Raw genomic sequence first — 18,081 nt, 5'->3', positions numbered from 1 at the left:
TCCCACAAGCTCCAATATGAAGCCCTTTAAGTAAACTTCACCTAGCAAGTATGTGTTGCTTTATCTACTTATTTTTAAAGTATATATTAAAAAATAATTCCTCTTGATTCTTACTATAACCCAGTGTCTTAGTTAGGGTTTTTTTTTTTTTTTTTTTTTTTTTTTTTTTTTTTTACGAGACAGGGTTTCTCTGTATTGTCTTGGAGGCTGTCGGTCCAGCCCGGCCTCGAACTCACAGAGATCCGCCTGCCTCTGCCTCCCGAGTACTGGGATTAAAGGCGTGCGCCACCACCGCCCGGCTTAGTTAGGGTTTCTATTGCTGTGATGAAACGCCATGACTGAAAAGCAAGTCGGGGAGGAGAGGGTTTATCAGTTTACACTTCCACACCACTATTCACCATTGATGGAAGTCAGGACAGGAACTCAAACAGGGCTGGGTCCTAGAGGCAGGAGGTGATGCGAGATCATGGAGGACTGCTGATTACTGGCTTGCTTTCCCTGACTTGCTCAGCCTGCTTTCTTATAGAACCCGGGACCACCAGCCCAGGGATAAATACCACCCAACAGGAGCTGTGCCCACCCCCAGTGATCACTAACTGGAAAATGCCTTACAGGTGAGTCTCATGGAGGCATTCCCTCAGCTGAGGCGCCTTCCTCTCTGGTGCCTCTAGCTTGTGTCAAGTGGACACACAAACCAGCTGGTACATGTAGTGAGACAGGCAGGGCGGCGTGAACGCACTTGTGCCTCGTCTTCCGTTTTCTTTTGGTCCTGTGGTGGTGTGAGTGAGAATGGCCCCTATAGGCTCACATATTTGAATGCTTGGCGCCCGGTTGGTGGAACTGTTTGGGAAGGATTAGGAGAGGTGTTATTGGAGAAGGTGTGTCACTGGGGGTGGGCTTTGAGGGTTTTTTTTTTTTTTTGGTTTTTTTCAAGACAGGGTTTCTCTGTATTGTTTTGGAGGCTGTCCTGGAACTTGCTCTCGAACTCACAGAGATCCACCTGCCTCTGCCTCCCAAGTGCTGGGATTAAAGGCGTGCGCCACCACCACCCGGTGGGCTTTGAGGTCTTAAAAGCCACACCTTCCCGGTTATCTCTCTCTGTCTCTGTCTCTGTGTGTGTCTCTCTCTGTCTGTCTGTCTGCCTCATGTTGTTGTGTCAACATGGAAGCTACTCCAGTACCATGTCTGCCTGTTGCCACGCTCTCTGTCACGATGGTTATGCGCACACCCTCTGAAACTGTAAGCCCCAATAAACTCTTTTGTTGTGTAGTATTTGTTTAAGTAGGCAAAGATGTGCAACATTTGCTTATGCTGCTTTTGTTTAATTATGTAAAGATGTGTTGCTGTTTTATCTTGCTCATCTAAGGCACCTGATTGATCTAAAAATAAAAAGCTGAATGTCCAATAGCTAGGCAGTAGCAGGGCTGGCAGTCAGAGAGAATAAGTAGGAGGAGGGATCTACGCTCGGGAGGATGAGAGAGAAAGAGAGGGAGACACCTGGGGCCAGGGAGCCACCAGACACAGAGGAAGCTGTGAAAGTAGGACATAAGAAAGAGATAAAGAAAGAAAAGAAGGAAGGAAGAAGAAAGAAGATAAAGTAGGGAGGGAGGAAAACGTAGATGAAGAGAAACAGGTTAAATTATAAGAGCAAGTGGGACAAGTGTAAGACCAGGCTGAGCATTCCTAACTAATAATAAGTCTCCGTGTCTTTATTTGGGAGCTGGTTGGTGGCTCAAAAGAAAGCCGGCTACACTCTTTGTTCTGTGTGTTGCCTTGGCCATGCTGCTTTGTTATAGAAGTAGAAAAATAACTAAGACTAAGGTTGGCTTTGCACTTGCTGTAGCTGAGGATGACCTTGAACTTTGGATTTTTCTGCCTCCACCTCCAGAGTGCTAACAAAACTGGGGCAAGCCACCAGGCCCAGTTTATACAGTTCTGGGGTGGAGACCCGGGGTTTTGTGCATACAGGGCAAGCATTCTACCAACCGAGCCATATCCTTAGCCCACATTAAAATTTTACAGGCTACTTGGCCAAAGTCCAGAGTCCTCCTGGTGAGCAAGCAGCATTCAGGAGACAGCACTGCAATGAGGCAATGATCCCGTTTTTGGGGGCCTGGTTCATCACACTGCTTCCTTGCAAAGATACATAAAGAGTTGGCCCCAGATGCCAGACCAGATCCTGTAGCTGTTACTAACCATTTCATGTGTTTAATGTCATTTGAACCCTGCGGCTGAGAAGCAGCCTTGAGGTTGTGACAATTGTTCTATTATTCTGAGGTCCCTTTGTCCCTGGCCAAGTGAGACACCCCATTAAAAAAAGAAAAAGAGCCCTTAGAGAAGTTGCAAATGGCTGGAGGTGGAAAACACACCAATCCTAGAGGCCGAAGCTGACTGTTTTCCTCTGTCAGATCAATTGTGCTCTGCGAGCTGTCCTTGGCAGTGAAAATGGGCCAGATAAGTGATACATTGAAAGAATAGAGGCTGCTGAGTTCTGCCAGGAGGCCTATGATGGAAGAAATGACAGACTCCTTGTAGGAGAACTGTGGGCTGTGCCAAGGGCACTGAGCATGGTAAAAAAAAAAATGGGGGCAGGCTGAGGCCATATACTCAGGGGCTCAGATCTTGGGGGAGAAAAGAAGAAAGAAAAATGCTGAGTGGCAGCTGAACCCCCAGGCAATGGAGACTATCTAGGTTGGAAGGCTGAATGTATGGCAGACTAGATGGGGAACAGAAGCCTGGGGATGGAGCTACTAACCCCAAGGCTGGTGATGTTGGTCCCAGGCTTCCCTGCTTGTTATAGGCAGCCATGAAGTCACAGTTCGGGGCCCTCGGCTGTAGTCTTAAGTGATTCATCTCGTTTACCTCTGTGTCTTTCATGGACCAGATCTTGTCTGACTTTTCTTAAATAGCTCAAAGGGGATCTGGATTGAAGAAATCTGTAAGGTTCCTATTCGGTGGTCGGGCTACCTTCAGTGGGTGTCAAAGGTGTATTACAGTGTGGTCCCCATCCTATGGCAATATTGGGAGCTGGCCGAAGCTTTAGAAGGTAGTAGGTAATAAGACCCTTCTTATTTGCCAGAGCTTCTAGACAGACAGCTAGTGCATCATTGGGTCCCAGGATGCTCCCATATATGTTTGGGGAACCCTGAGGATAAATATTCAGTAATTTCAAATGTTCTATAATTCATACCAATGACACTGTCTAGAAATGTCATTATAATTATTTAAAATGGTCTTTTAAAAATACATCTAGAATGATCTCTGGGAACCTGAGGGACCCATGACCTTTATCTACACAAAGCTTCATTATGTAGCTATCAGGAGAGTGGGTGTCAGTCAGGGACTGACAAGGAAAGTTGACGTTGTCATCTTAGGAGATTTCAGGTGAACTCGATGAAAAAAATGTTCATAGAGGTGAAATTAGGCATAGGGAAGTCACAGGGCTGTCTATCCTTCAGGATATCAGGCAGCCTGAGGGGACAAGAGGGGTTATTAGCAAGATGACCTCTTGTTAGTTTTTCTTTCTTCATCAGGTGAACCAACTAGGAAGTCAGAAGCCAGGGGACAGACACCATGCAGCAGGGTCTAGGACCTGTTGAAGGTGCAGCCTGGAGTGACAGATGCAGGGGGTTAATAACCATCTCTGCTCCAGCCCCGTGGATAAACAAGACACTGACCAAGGCCGAGAACAGTGTGTGCACGGAGAGTGAGGGCTGAGGGCATGCAAGACAGCTTTTGCTAAAAGGACCAGGGAGAGCTTGCAGGAACAAGTGGCTTCTAGTTGGGTCCTGTGGGTGAAGTGGCCAGCAGGGCCATGTACAAGAAATGCTCAGGGGCTCAGGGGAGGAGCAAACAGCACGCTGAAACAAATGGAACAATGAATCTCAGGACCCAAGAGTAGCCAGTGGTATCATGTGCATGCCAGGAGGGAGGCTTGGGGCGGGAAGGGTTTGCATGTTCAGACAGGACTGGGCAGAAGGAAGAAAGAAATCGCTGCTTCTGCTGCAGCAGCTAGCTGGCTAGTGTCACTGTCTTTGAGAAGGCCAGAAAAGGACACACAGAGGTCATGAGTACCCATGGCAGCCACCATCACTGAGTTCCCTATGTGCATGCCAGGGGCTTCTGTACCCATTCCCTGCATGAATCATCACATTCCTGCAAGATTGAATCGTTGCCTCCTTCTTATAGAGGTGGAAACTGAGGAGCAGAGAGACTAAAGAACTTAACCAATGTCACGAGGGAGGTGACAAAGTCAGCACTCAGTTCCAGACACAGTGAGCTTCCCGTTGTATTGCTGTCCATGTTGGGAACAAAGACCTAAAATGGGAGCTTGCAGAAGATGGGGGGAACAGACCTTGCAAGTCATTGAGGAGAGGTAAGGTGTGAGGAAAACAGGTGCAGCGCCCTTTGAGGGACCAGTACTGGTGACCATTGGCAGACATGGGGGTGGCAGAGCTCCTTTATGGAGAGGCTACACAAAGGAAATGGCAGGACCAGTGTGGTTACTAGCACCCAGCAGGAGACATCCTCCATTAGAGCCGGAGTCCAAGTCTGGGAGCAACTTGGCCATACATGGAGAGAGTCTTTGGATTAGCTTCCATTAGATTTAGGTATCAGCTCAAGTTTTTGAACAGAAAAATGATGACAGTGATCAAGGAAGATTGAAATCCAAGGCACACAGTTTACCACCCAGACCAGGCTTTGAGAACCACAGAGTTAAGTGAGCGCCTCAAGACAGGTGATGGCTCATGAACACGGCTTTGTCTAAGTTTTCCCTGTAGCAAAGGGCACATGTGAAAACAGAGAGCCAACCTTGAAAACCCTGCTAACATACAAGCAGGGGTTAAGTCCTTCTCTGACTTAGTGAGTCTAATGGACACTACTATTACTTACCTGGGAAACAATTGCTCGCAACCAACCCTCCCTCCCGTGTGTGTGTATGTGTGTGTCTCATGTGTGTTCACTCAGCTTAGACCTAGAACAATAGATGCTCTCCTCCAGTGAGACAAGGTGAGAGCCTGGAAGACAATTTTGGTGTGCGTTTGTTTGTTTTGCTTTGATGAAATTGTCGAGTTAAATTTACCCTCTTACTGGGGAGATTGAGAACTGATGAATGAGGAGCAGGAGGAAGGTGGAGTGAATTGCTTTACAGCTGGCCCATGTTCCCACCTGTATGTAACCTTTATTTCTTAGTTGTACCCGTTAAAGTCGGGTGGTAGTAGATAACTCACACTTACCTAGGGACTGGTTTGCTGTCCTAAGGAAGTGATAGGTTCCTGAGTGACTGTGGAATTCTGGGAAACTTCAGTCACCAAGAGTTTCACAGACCCCAGCTTCAGGGACATTCTGGGTGAATGTACGACAATGTGATTACGAGAAAATTCCAGTTACTTTTGCTTCTCTTGCTTGAAAGAGAAGACTGCCACCATGCTGCTAGTGGCCTTTGTGTCTCTTGGGACTGGGGCAAGCTCTGACCTCTACCTCACTCTTCTTGTCTTTATACTTCATGTTTTCAAGTCATAGGTGCCCATGCTTGACCTATAGGCAAACTGGGGACAGAAAGTGGTTGGCTGCTGGCTGGTTCATGTGGCCACCAGGAGGCCTCTACGGGTGGCTGTGTGGAGATCATACTTCCTCCTTCCTCCCTCACCTTCTCAGCTTTTCCTTGGCTCCTCCCTGCTTTCACCTTTTTCCCAGAAAATATTCTTCAGGGTCATGGACAGTGTGAGTGATGCAAAACGAAGCCCCTCCCATTCCATCCTGCAGGGTGAAGGTCAGGCAGTTAAGACCCGTGCGGTACGTTGAAGCAAGAGACAGTGGCCACACACTCACACCAGGCAGTAGTGGTTACTTAGCAACGAACGAGAAGCTGTGTAGAACAGTTTGTGTTTGCATCCGTGTTGGGCATGTCTAGTCGCTGGTAGAGGCAGAAGGCCACTCAGTGCAACATGGAGTTGTTTCTCCAGAACTCACTGCAGTCAACTCTCCTGCAGTCAGAGACGCTGTCGTGGTCCCGGAACTGCTTCGTAGGCCAGAACTAATTTTATGAGCAACTTGTCTTATCTGTGCCTGTTTGACATTTACACTGTGCTCAGAGGAATTCTCCCGTAGTAGCTTAGAAGAGCTTAAGGTCGGCCTTAGCTTCTAAATCCCTCAGTCCCTCCTGCTTTGTGTTGCTCCAGTGGAATATTATTCTCCTTTCACCTCCTGCAACAGAGGTACAGAGGGCAGGTGCACAAGGTCACAATTGTGCAGCACTGTATTTGATGGACTGCTACCTGGTCCAAGTGTGGTGCTTGGGGCATCTCAGATCATCATGTTAAAAATCATATTTGGACCTGGGAAGAGAGCGACTGGTACATGGCCTGCCTTGCAAGCATGAGGACCTGCCTTTGCATTCTAGAACACACATTTAAAACAGGCAGTTGTGGGACTTGAGGGGTGGCTCAGTGGTTAAGAGTCTGTACTGCTCTTGCAGAGGACAGATCCTATGTTTCGTGACACACAGCCATCTGTGTATCTCCAGAAGCATTAGACGCCTCTGGCCTCCGTGAGTGCCTACATTAACATGCATATACCATGCTCTGCACCCACACTCACTCACAATAAAAAATAATATATATTCATACATATGCACATATATTTAAAGCCAGATGTGGTGACATATGCTTAAAATCCCAGCATGGGGCAGGAGATGGAGACCAGTGAATCCCTGGGGCTTCTTGGCCAGTCAACCAAGCTGAATTGGTGAACTCCAGGCCAATGTCTCAAAGAGGAGCATGGAGTTCTTAAGAGTGGCATCCAAGATTGACCTCTGGCTTCCAACTGAACCTGAACACATATGCACATGCCCTTGCATATACCTGTGTGCCCCCATAACATATGCATTAATGATAGCATATTTTTCACACTATTAGTTCATGAAAGAAGGCCTATTTCCCTTTCCCTTTCCATGTGGTCTAAGTTTTCCTTGACCCCATATCTGCCCACTCTGTCCCATGTATGGGGTCTGTATGAGGTTTCTGCTTTGAGGTTTGTAGTGTGAGCTCTCAGGGATGGTATTCCTAGACATCTGTGATGTCTCCATTATCTCAAAGCCCAGCATGGAATGGCTACTGTTCTGGCAGGCCTTCCTTCTGAGTGAAGATGTGGGAAGACATGAAGGTAGACTGTAGCCGCCGTAGTGCTCACACTGCCTTCCGCATCACTGGGGCCCGAGCAGTGTGTGTGCTGCATGACTGAGTGAGGGTATGAAAGATTGCCACCCCATCCACAGCTACTTTGCACGCTTGCCATACAGACCAAGGCAGAACACTTGCGCCATGGTGTCTGCTACCTGATACTCAGGAGATTATTTTTCTGTAAATGACACTGCTTTCGCCTGTTGCTAGAGAATTACAAGTTCTCATTGTTGGAATTATTGTTCTCTGTAATTATTGTGGTGACACAGGGAGAGGAGCGGCGCTGCCCCCTCTTATGAAACAGTGAGTCGGTGTGAGTCAGGCGTGAGCCTTAGTGAGTGTTGCAGTGAAACAGGTGGCACCTTGTGCCAAGACAGGAGCCATGATGGCACCGGCTCTCAGGAGCCTCTCGGGGCATGCTGGGAACATCCACATCCTGGCTCTGTGCGTCCCATGCTGCATGGGAGCCTTGCTCACATGGGCTTGCTTCTGAGCTGTTTTGAGACATGTGCTTGGAAGCTGGCTCTTCAAACACAAGTGAGCAGGTACTGGGAAGATGCTCGGTGTGTGGTTTCACCTGCTGAGCCCTCTTGCTTTATGATGGCTTAACTGGTAAAAATGCTTGTTGCCTAAGTGTGAGAACTGCAGTTGGATCCCTAGGACCCCTGTAAATGCTGGATAAGCATGGCAGCCTGTAGTCCCAGCCTGGTGGGGGGGGGGCGCAGACAGGGAACCCCTATAGCAAGCTGGCTAACTAGACTATTGGAACCAGTCAGCTCTGGGTTCAAGTCAGAGACCCTGTCTCAACATATAAAGTGGAGAGAGATCTAAGAAGACACTGTACATTAACCTCTGACCTCTACAAGCACAACACACAGTTGGATCTCTACACATGTGAACATGCATACATATACACAAACAACACACACACACACACACACACACACACTGAATAAGTAATAAAACAAAACAAGGTAGTAAAAAGTCCAGCCCACTTTAGAAGGTGGATTTGTACCTCCCAGGTGGTCTCATGGTATTTGTACTGACTCTTCCCACCTCAGGTGTCCTTGAGGTGTCTGTCTGGAACACACACAGGGCTCTATCTCCTCCACTTACTCTAATGCCCAGAGTCTGAATAGGTCCATTTGCAAAACGCAGGCTCCAAGTTGAGATGATTAAGAACAGCAGGATACTCAGAGCAGAGAGTCAAGCTCGGAGCATTTTTTAGCTCAAGTATGTCCTTGTATTCTGGCCCTGCCTGATTAAGGAACCAAGGAACACTCCTCTTCCTCCTCCTCCGCTACTGCTGCTATCATTAAGATAGGGTCTCTCAGTACAGTCCCGCCTGGCCTGGGATGTGTCAGGTCCAAAGGAAACTCCAATTTCCCAAACTCCGAAAAGCTGTCCAAAAGTCTAGAAATGAGTTCAATCGGGACTATACGGGAATCTCTGGTGGTTAGATGAAGGCCAGCACCACTCAGGAACTTGTCAAACTGGTTCCTGTCTACTAGAGGGAGTCATTTCCCTTACCTCTGGCAGAAGGGCAGAAGGCAGAAGGGACAAATGGTACCTGTGCCACCTATCAGCATATCAAAGCCCATGCTGGCCTCTAGGTTCCCTTAGTATCACAGTCCCTGTTATACATTTCAAAGCCCATGCTCTTCTCACTCCGCCTCTACCCTCATCTTCCTCCAGAACACGGCTTCCCTCCCTGAGCTGGCTGTCTTTCTTTTGACCTGGTGTCCTCTAGGCGCTATGCTCTGTTCCTGCTTCTCTCACCACGCACTCTCTAGTCCCTATCTCTGCTAGACCCCCATCTCTGGCAGATAGGCCTGGCCGTGTCCAGTCTGCTGGCCATGCGCAGTCTACCTCTTTCTCTCTCTGCTCTGGACCCTTCCAGATGCCTCTGGCTGTCCTCTCTCTTCCCCTTAACCACACCACAGAGCAGCCATGTCATCAGTTTATACAGAACTCACTGTGTAGACCTTCCTAGTATTGAACTCAAATTCATAGATACCTGCCTCTGTCTCTACCTCCTAGGCTGGGTTTAAAGGTGTGTGCTACTGCATCTGGCCCAAAAGCTATTTCTCAAGGACAGGCCTATGAACTAATATCCAACAATAGACATAATAGTTCTTTGGATAAATGTTTAAAATTGTCTGAGTCAAGAGCTTAAATTAATTTTTCTTATATAAGGTTAATTGACCAGTTGCTGTGCTGAACAGATTTGAGCTTTACCAGTTTTAGTATTTTTCTGGGGGGGGGGTGTGGGGAAGTACTTAGGCAGTCCTCAAGAGAGAAGATGATAGAGACTGATGAAGTGTGAAAAATTCATGGCTGGAGGACAGAAGGCCTTGCAAGGACAATAATAACTTTTCAATCATATTGAGTTTAATGTATCATGTATTAATAACTATTCTGACTCACAGGGGTTCACCTGAACAAATTTATGGAGGCAAAACTATTCTAAAGGTTTGGGGTCTTGCTAGTAGGTCATATCTGCAGGCCTTGACTTTTCCTAGGGCAGGCTTGTAGTGGGGAACTAACTGCTGTATAAAGTGGATAAAATGTCATCTTTCCAAAGGAGATAGGTGGGGAGGAAAGCCAGGGAAAACATCCCTAAAAACACTGTGAGTTTCTCAGTGCTGAAGTGCCTGAGAAGAGCAGCCTAAGGAAAGAAATGGAAATGTCTATCTGGGTCCACAGCACAGCTTCAGAGAATTCAGAGACCAGGGATGGCTGTTTCTGTTGTTTGGGTCCTGAGATGCTGAGGTGGAGTGTCATGGCAACAGGACACAGCAGAGCAAAGGTGCTCACCACATGACAGCCAGGAAGTAGAGAGGACAGAAAGAGGAGGAACCAGAAAGAAGCATTCCTATAACGATCCACCTCTAACTGGGCTCCTCCTCCGTGTTTCTACCACCTCTCAATAATGCTATCAGATTATGAACTCACAGATGGACGAGTTCACTATGAAGCTGATGTCCTCATGGTCTGAATCGCTCCTCACAGCCTCATCTCTGATCACTTCACTGGGGGCCATGCCTTCAACACATGGGGGCATTTCATATGCAAATCGTAGCAGAGTCCTAATTCTGCCTTTCTCTTACATGAAACTCATTCTGGACAAAGAGGTTCAGGAGAAGCAGATCTGCGTTTGATTGATCCACTCAACTGGCATTCATTGAAAGCCTAATGTAAGCCAGGCTCTGCAACAGGCCCTGAGACTTTGTGGAAAGATTCAGCCAAGTCCTAAGTGTATCCTGAATGATGGCAGGAACGGTGGGTGAAATGTGGGTGGGTAGGGAGCTCTCAACCTCTTTGTGCTCTGTGCAATGACTTTTTACAGCCAGACCTCTGATGGTGGAGGAAGGTTACCTCCCCACCCTCACACACAGAGGTTGTTGTGGCTATGCTCACCATGGTAACAGCTTACAGAGAGCTGGAGCTCTGGTGTAGAGCCCAGCTGTTGGAGCTGCCTCCTCTGCTGTCTGCCTGCCAGCCTGATGACTCTGCTCACTGCTGAGCGCTCATCATTTCCCTGGATGTGAGATCTGGCTAGAGGACAGCAAGCAGATGGGACAGGTGGAGGGCTGGTAGAGCCGCTGCGTGTTCGAAGCCCTGGGCTAGGCGCCGCGTGGCTTCATCTTGCCTGATCCTCTGAGATTGGTCATCTTAGACGGTCACAGGCTCACGTGGACAACAGAGCATCCATCTGTCCTAACTGATCCTAAAGTCATAGCATAGCTCTCTGTGCCTGATGACTGCGGTTCGGAAAGGCAAGGACGGGGCATCTGGGGGTGCAGTGGATAGAGAAGCCACAATACATATTCCTAGTCTGGGGCCTCTGACTGAGTCACTGTCTGGAGGTGGGACCCAGGAATTGAACATGAAGGGAGTCTGTGAGGCCACCTCATCCAAGTGTGATGAGAAGTGCCCTGTCCTTGTTGTAGGGCTGACTAGTTACGCTAGCTCAGTGAACTCGAAAGGAGTAGATTTAAGAGTGGAGTTTTCACCGAGAATCTCAAAGCATTGCGGGGGGGGGGGGGTCCCAAATGCAGAAGGTCATTCTCTATTTACAATGGCCAGGCTCCCTCCAAATGATGCTCCCATCAATAAAAAGAAATGAAAGGGAAGGGGGGGGACCTCTAGCTGGTGCTTATTATATTTTCTTCTCAGCATTTGTGCCTACAAAGCCAGCCCACTTCCCAGCCCAGTCACCAGGGCAACCAGCACCCCCACCTTGACAGCTAAGCATCATAGGCAGCTTCTTGCACCCACAGCCAGGGCCGAGGGACCCAGCCCTATAATCAGCCTCCTGCTGCCTGTGCAGGCAGCCAGCAGCAAGTCTCACCCCATCACGGCTCCACAGACACCCCCTCCCCACACTCACATGTGGCAGTTTGCTAGTACCGCCTCCCAGGAGACAATGGGCAGTTGATGCTGCTGCCAGTGTCGCCTCACTCCGAAGGGAGGGATTTGCCCTGAAGGGGTAGCATAACCCAAAGTGGCAGCCTACACAGGAGAAAAACACAACCCCCATAAGGGGGTGGCAAGCTCCCTAGCTGAGGAGACAGCTTTGGGGGGGAGTGGGGGGGGTCAACGAAGAGTGTGTAAAGCTGGTGGAAGGCTGGGCAGCACGGGGGAGGGGGAGGGAAGCTGGGCTCCCTAGGCTCCATTGCTATGCAATTGCCTCCCAGCTGGGCCTTCAGCCAGTCTGAGGCCACACAGTCTGACCCAGAACAGTTTCAAGAGGCCAGGGATTGTCTGTTAGGGTTGTCAAAAGTCACCTCTCTATCCAGCTGCCCCGGCTCTAGTGATCCATCCATGTGCTGGTAGATTTCTGCTGGTCTCTTAAGCCGGGTCTTTCACCGTTCTGGGCAGCCCTAGCCCCACCTCCACCGTCCAGCAGCTTCCCTCACTCCTGTATTGGACATGTTCTTGGCCAGACCATGTGGCTGGGGTCTTGCCAGTCCACAGGCAACAGGAAATGGATCTTTTCAATCCTTCTTCCTTAGTACATTGCAGCCTGCCCCTGGATTGGGATGAGGGTCTAGTTCCCTCCAGGCTGCTTAAAGAGCCAGCTGAAAGCCAGTGGCAGCCATGGCAGCCGTGCACACCTTTAATCCCAGCACCAAGTTCGAGGCCAGGCTGGTCTACAGAGCAAGTCCCAGCACAGCCAGGACTATACAGAGAAACTCTGTCTCACAAAAACAAAAAACAAAACAAAACAAGCCTGCTGAGACCATTAAGCTGCAGGGACATTAAGTCCCCTAGAACCACTTCCAGCTGGTGGGAGGCCCGAGGCAGGAGGGAGCTGTAAGTGCCCTCTTGGCCCAGGCAGCTCTCAGGTCTGTGTTTTCTGTGGCCTGGCACTGAACGGAGGGGGGCCAGTTTGTCTGCACAGTGCTCTGGGCTCCCTTCTCAGCCCTGCTTACCTCGCTTCTGCCTCGATCACTTTGCTGCTCCCCGAATTGTGCCTCCCTTAGAAGCTCCGGAAAGGAAACTCTCCCCTCACACATTTTCCTGAGAACCTAGGATAAGCTAGTACTCCCAGGCCAGCAGAGTGGAATTCTCGTTCCGTGTCACCCAGCCTGATCCTGTCGTCTGACGGAGGGGGCTGAGGAGTCTAGAAGTAAAGGTATCTTCCCAAGGATGCAGCTTGCATGTGGAGAAGTGGCCCTTGCCCCTGCCCGTGACAATTATACCACAGACACTGCGGATGCAGCAGCGAATAAAATTGACAGAAATCCCTGGCTTTATGGAACATGACATTCCGGTAGAGAACTGGAAGACAAAACGATCATAATCCAGACAAAAAAGGAAAATTTTCAGAATGTGGGATGTGGTCACCCAAGATCCCGGTGATGGTGGGAGTCATGGGCTGTATGTGATGCCCCTAAAATTCCTAAGTAAGGCTGACATCCCAAGATCTCAGAGAGCCCTTACACTCTAGGTGACTAGGTTAAATAATTAGTGTCCTTGACAGAAGAGGAAATTGGGACATACAACCAGGGATGCCTGTACCCCCAGCAGAGTGGTGAGATGACCCGGCAGAGGGTGCAGCTGTCACTGCCTCAGGAGAAAGCAGGCTCTGAACTTCCAACCTCCAGAGCTGTGCGAAAATAGTTCCCTGTTTTAACTCACCTAGCCTGTGGTGCTTCATTCTAGCAAATGGACACACTGAGATTTTAGTTTCCTAAAAGGCATCCTGAGTTGCCTTCCCCGAGAAGGTAGCATTTAAGGAAACACTGAAGTTGCTTATGGAAGGAGTTCTTTGAAACATCTTAGGGTAGAGCATCCTGGGCAGAGAGGGAGCAACATGGTCTTCAGCTCAGACAGAGAACCCATCTCATGAGATGGAGGAACACACAGAGGCCAGCCTGCAGGAAGGAAGCTGAGCGAGTAGAGGGGAGGAACCCGAGAGGCAAGGGCACTGGGGAGACCTGTCTGTCTGCAAGAGGGGAGACATTACAGGCCTACTTGGAGCAGGTGAGAGGGGCTTTTGTCCCTAAGGAGTGTTTGGACATGTTTGCTGACCGCTTTTCTTGTTGCAGTTGTGGAGACAGGGAGGGGTATGACAGAGCTGTGGTGGGGCGAGATCAGGGGTGCTGTTAAAACTGCAGTGCCCAGGGCCGTGGTTCTCTCCCCTCACCCACACGCTGGCCCATGTGGTAAAGGCATATCCGCTGAGAAACCCGAACTACATTAAACATAGTCCCTATCTGGCTGCTGCATTAACAGATTTGCACAAAGGTGGGAGAAGGCAGAAGCTGAGGTCCTATTTGTTGATCCAGGTGACAAATAAAGGTGGCTCAGGCCAGGCAGGGAGAAGGGCTGTGCATATGCCTTTCTCGTTGCTGTTCTCTTCCCCCGACTCCTTTTTTCTTTCCTCTCTCCCAGTAAACATTAACAGGGCCCTTAGTGTGTGCTGAACAACGGGCCAACTTCTGGGCCGATTCAGAAGCTCCAGCTCATGGGGAACCCACTTGGTGGCCAAACTGTAACTAGAAATCACAGAATTGCCCCAATCTAAACCATTCTAAACTATGGTCTGGAGAGGTGGCTCAGCAATTAAAGGCAGTAAAAGACCATGGTTCCCAGCATGCATATTAGGCAGCTCACAGCAGCTGGGGGTAACTCCAACTCTGGGGAATCTGGCACCCTCCTCTCCATAGGAACTGTACTCATGTGTACTCACACACACACACACACACACACACACACACACACAGAGTTTAAAAAAATTAAAACTGGGTCTGAAAAGATGACTCAGCAGTTAAGAGCACAGGCTTCTCTTGCAGTGGATGTGAGTTTCATTCCTATCACCCACATGGTGCTCCACAACTACAGTTCCAGGGCATCTGATGCCCTCTTCTAACCTCTGAGAACACAGACATGCAAATGGTGCACAGACACCTATGCAGGCACAATACCCATGCACATAAAATAAAAATAATTTTTATTAAAGAATGTAAAATATGAACTCATGCATAAATTATCTTAAAGACAGTGAGATCAACTCACCATTTTTGGGGGGTCATTTTAATCATATGTATATTACTTATATTGTTTTAGAACACCATGTAATGGTGTCATGGTATAGATAATCTTTGGCAATTTACATGTGTCATTCATCCATTCAGTGTGCTCAAAAGATTTATCTTCCTGAATGCTGGAGTCATTCATTTTTACTCTCCGTTTCCTATCTTAGGACCCAAATTGTTATTCATTTGTCTGTTGATCATTGTTGTTTTTTTATTTTCCATGTTTTTGCTACAATCTGTACTATAGTCTGATTCCTTCCCAGAGTTCCCATCTCTGCCTGGAAGTCCTGCCTATCCTCTCCTGACTAGCTATTGGCTATCCAGCTTTTTATTAAACTGACCAGAAGGTGCCTTGGCAGTGACACATCTTCACAGTGTACAAAAAGGTTATCCCACATGTGCTTGTGCATGTCTCTGTGTGAAAACAAATAAGAATTTCTCCTGGGCATATGCTGTAAAGAATGTGCACCTAGAAGAAGTGATATATCCAATTTTACAAGCAAGTGACAAATTAATTTCCAAAGTGGTTGTACCAGCTTTCCCTTCAGCCAGCAATATGTAGATATGTTCTCCTAGCTTGTCATCTGTACATGTGACATGGTTAGACCTTTGCATTTTTACCTATTTGGTGAGTATGTAAATGTGTTTGTCCCATTTTGTTAATGAGTGTTGAGCCTAATTATCAAGGTATTATTAATTTGTGTGCGGTATATGCGTGTACATGTTCATGCACATGCACATATGAGCGTTGGTGTATACAGTCTGGATGTCAATGTTGGGTATTATCCTCCATCTTGTATACCTTGTATTTTGAGACAGATTCTCTCACTGAATCTGAAACTTGTCAATTTGGCTATGCTGATTGGTCAGAGAACACCAGGCAACCCCCCACCTCCAGCTCCCTTGGTGCTGGGAGTGCACCAAGGTGTGTCATGGAGCCCGGAGATCAAAACTCAGGCCTTCATGCTTGCTCAGGAAGCATTTTCCCAAGGGAGCCATCTCCCCAGCTCTAGTTATTATTGATGGCAAATTGACTGTCATGGGTTTACAGGCAATTCTGTAAAAGATTTGTTAATCCCATAGATGGGAGGAGAAAGACCACAGATCCAAACCATGAACACTTTTTTTTCCAGTTGTTTGAGACAGGTTTTCTCTGTGGCTTTGGAGGCTGTCCTAGAACTAGCTCTTGTAGACCAGGCTGGTCTCGAACTCACAGAGATCCACCTGCCTCTGCCTTCCAAGTGCTGGGATTAAAGGCATGTGCCACCAACACCCAGATAACACTTTTTAAAAATTTTGTGTACATGACTTGTCTCTCCCTAAAGGTGGGGTTCAAGAGATCAGCATTGGCCATGAGGAAAATAAGGGTTTTTACAGTTTGGGAGCTGGGGGTTTACAAATGGGAGATTTTGTAGAGAAGTAGGCAGGGCTGCAGAAGTGGAACATAAGCACAATAAGGTGGTCACAACAACTTTTGGAAAAGAAGGCATGGTTGCAAGGTAGTTATAAGAAGCTTCTGAAACAAAGGCATGGTTGGCATTTCCTGGAATAGGCAGTATAGAACCATTTGTAGTTAAGGTTACAGGTGGGGCATAGCCCAGTCCTTGAGAAACAGAGATATGGTCATAAACAGGAATGAACGTAGTTTGTCTTTACTATAAGATGACTTTCAAACCCAAGATGGAAACAGGTTGGTTTACCAGGTTGTGTACATATTTTGCTCTTTTATGCTTGCTTGATTTTTTTTTTTATTTTAAAGTTTTTATTCATTTTACATACCAACCACAGTTTCCCCTCCCTCCCCTCCTCCTGCTCCAACACCTTCCCCCGCCATTACTTGATTTTTTAAAAAGAGTTCCTGGTCCTGGACAGTAATCCTTTTAGGACTAATTTGTTGCAGGTTTTCCCATTCTATGAGACATCTTGTCACACTCTTTGACAAATATAAACTCACAGTTTTTGAAGTAGGTTATACTTTTTCTTTGAAGAAAACCCTTTTCTTATTTGGATGTTATAAAATGGTCTCATATCTTCTTTCAAAAGTTTGAGAGATTTGTCTTCTTTGTTCAGCTTTTTCTTTTTCTTTTCATTTCCCTGAAATTGTTTCCTGGGGTCTGACCCAGGTAATAATCAAATTCCAGTTCATTCAAATTCCAGGTCATTGCATTCTTCCTATTGCTGCTGCATCAAGTCACAACCAAACTCATGGCAGAAACAACAGTTTGGTTCTCACAGTCTGGAAGTTAGATGTCTGAAGTGGTTTCCACTGGGCTAAATCTGAGGTGCCAATAAGACCAAGTTGTCATATGGAGATCTGGGAGAATGTTCAAGGTTTGGGGGTCTCCCCTTTCAGCCTCCTACAGGCCATCATCTCTCAGCCCTTTTCTTTTTGAATGTGCACAGTGGCAAATCTAGACATCCTTACGTGGAATCGATCTACCAGGACTGGCCAAGTCTGCCCCTCTTTCATGCAAAAGGTCCTGCATGAATAGGGCCCACTCTACCAAACAATTGAGAATATTCACTGGAAGATCACCTTGCACCATAAATCAGTCACCTCAAAGACCTTTTTCCGTGCCAGACGGCATGTGCAGGCTCAGGAGACAAGCGCAGGACCATCTCCGAGGGAGCATTACTTTGCCTCCCACAAAAACCAAGGAGCTCACTACAATTTGTTGATGCTTTCCTGAGCCTGAATCCACATGGTCACTAGTTTGCCAGCAATAATAGTAATAGCAACCACTTATGCTGGGAAGTTTTTAAGGCATATTATCCCAATTAATTCTTTGAACAACAATTGGCCCAGGAAGTCCAGAAAAGGGTGTTAGATCCCCTGGAGCTAGAGTTACAGACTGTTGTTATGAGCCTCCTGACAGATGGTTGGGCCTGCACTTAGGTCTTCTGGAAGAGCACTGTGTGTTCTTAACTGCTGAGCCATGTCTCCAGCCCTTATTGTTATTATTCTTATTTGTGTGTGCATGTGAGCATTTGGTGTATGTATGTGTGTGGTGGGTGTCTTTCTCTCTCACTGAACCTGAAGTTTACTGCTTTGGTTAGGACTGGTTGGCCATGATCCACCTACCTGTTGTGGAATAATCTTTTTGTACATTGTGAAGATTTGTCACTTGGATTGGTTTAATAACAAGCTAAATGGCCAATAGCTAGGCAGGATTTTGGGGGCAGAGAGAATGCTGGGAAAAAAAGGGCAGAGAAGTCAGACAAAATGCTACATGAGTCAGGCACACAAAATGGGATAGGGGTAAGAAGCCATGTGGTAGAACATAGATTAATAAAAATATGGATTAATTGAAGCTATAAGAGCTAATTAAAAAGAAGCCTAAGCTATCAGCTCT

Source organism: Mesocricetus auratus, unplaced genomic scaffold (assembly GCF_017639785.1).
Source record: "Mesocricetus auratus isolate SY011 unplaced genomic scaffold, BCM_Maur_2.0 Super-Scaffold_15014, whole genome shotgun sequence".
NCBI classification, from domain to species: domain Eukaryota; kingdom Metazoa; phylum Chordata; class Mammalia; order Rodentia; family Cricetidae; genus Mesocricetus; species Mesocricetus auratus.
This window is presented reverse-complemented; position numbering follows the sequence as displayed.